Below are 1681 nucleotides of genomic sequence, written 5' to 3'. Positions count from 1 at the left end.
TTCTTCTACCTCGTTAGCCCTCATCGTTAGGACCTCTAGTTTGGATTGCATCTCATTTAATTGATTTTTAATTTCTGCCTGATTAGATCTAAATTCTGCAGTCATGAAGTCTCTTGAGTCCTTTATGCTTTTTTCCAGAGCCACCAGTAGCTTTATAACTGTGCTTCTGAATTGGCTTTCTGACATTGAATTGTAATCCAAAATTTATAACTCTGTGGGAGAGAGGACTGTTTCTGATTCTTTCTTTTGAGGTGAGTTTTTCCTTCCAGTCATTTTGTTCAGTGCAGAGTGGCCAAAAACAAGTTGTACTGGAAAAACGAGAAAAAGAAAAAAAAGAAAAGGGGGAGGGGGAAACAAACAGAAATCAAAAAACAAGGGGGAGTATCCTCTGATTCTATATACTGTAAATCCCTCGACTTTCCCTGGAACTTTCCAGTGCTGCTTGGTCAATAACTTGCTTTCCCCCTGTCCTTCCAGCTGGTCTGGAAGAGGGCCTCCTCCTTCCCTGGGGGAGGGGCCTACTGTGCTGATTCTCAGGTGTGTGCACCTGGGGGAGCTGCCCAGCCCCCTGCCAGGTGCACGGTTCAGTGGGAGCTGTTTATCCTGTGAGTCCCCTGCTCAGTCCCAGGTACAAGGTGACACCAGGAGGAACAACAATAGTGGCGGCGGCCAGCTGTCCAGCTCTGGAGTTAGCTTCCACAGTAACTACTGCAGCTCTCAGTTCGCAGGGGCCTGGATGCTCCAGGGGTGGGGCACCGATCTGCACAGCTCAGGGCACCCGGCAGCAGGAGCGTCCTTGCTGTTCTGGGCACTCCCCGCCTCTGCCTGTTCTGGGGAGAATGCAGGATCTTCGGCTGTGTCCCCTGGCGCCCTGGGCTCTGGGGCCTGCGCCATGGGAATCACGCTCTCCAGCCCTGCAGCCCCCTCCGCACGGAGCTGGCCGAGCCGCTGGTGGAGTTGCTCCCGGGGCGCGGAGCGTGCGCTCTAGCCCTTTAGGGAGCTCGGCAGCGTGGTGTATTGCGTGCTCTCTCCCAGGGCGCAGGTCCTCTGTTAGTGCCCCTGGGAGTCTGAGGGCATCCCTGTCCCTCCTGGGATCCTGCTCAGACTCCCTCTGAGCATTTTTCCCTTGGGGAAGATAGGTAAAGCTCCTGCTTCTCCGGGGTGGGCTTTCCTGTCCTGGTCGCACTGGCCTCCCGGCCTTAGCCCGGCTCCTGGCGGGGGCGGGGGGGGGGGGCTCCCCTTTGGATGCTTTTTTATTTATTATTTTTTTCCCGTCTTCCTACCTTAATAGAAGCGTGAACTCTTCTCACTGTAGCATTCCAGCTGTTCTCTCTTTAAATCTCAGACCGAATTTGTAGGTTTTCAAGATGATTTGAAAGTTATCTAGGTAAGTTGTTGGGGACAGGTGACTTGGGGACCGTACTTCTCCACCCTCTTGCCCCGCCCCTTCCCAAACTGAATAACACGTTTTGTATGTATGTGTTCTAGTCTTAAAGGTAAGCTAAAGAAGGGAAAATGTTATTAAGAAAGTTATAAGAAAAAAAAAGTTATAAGGAAGAGAAAATATGTTTACAGCCCTGTACTTTATAAAAATAAAATATGTCGGTAGCCCTGCACAGTTCTAAACCCATGTTGTTGACAGATCAACTCTATTTTTGCTCTGATCTTTATTTTTTCTTTC

This window comes from Nyctereutes procyonoides, unplaced genomic scaffold, assembly GCF_905146905.1.
Source record: "Nyctereutes procyonoides isolate TBG_1078 unplaced genomic scaffold, NYPRO_anot_genome, whole genome shotgun sequence".
Taxonomy (NCBI): domain Eukaryota; kingdom Metazoa; phylum Chordata; class Mammalia; order Carnivora; family Canidae; genus Nyctereutes; species Nyctereutes procyonoides.
Note: the sequence above shows the minus strand (reverse complement) of the source record.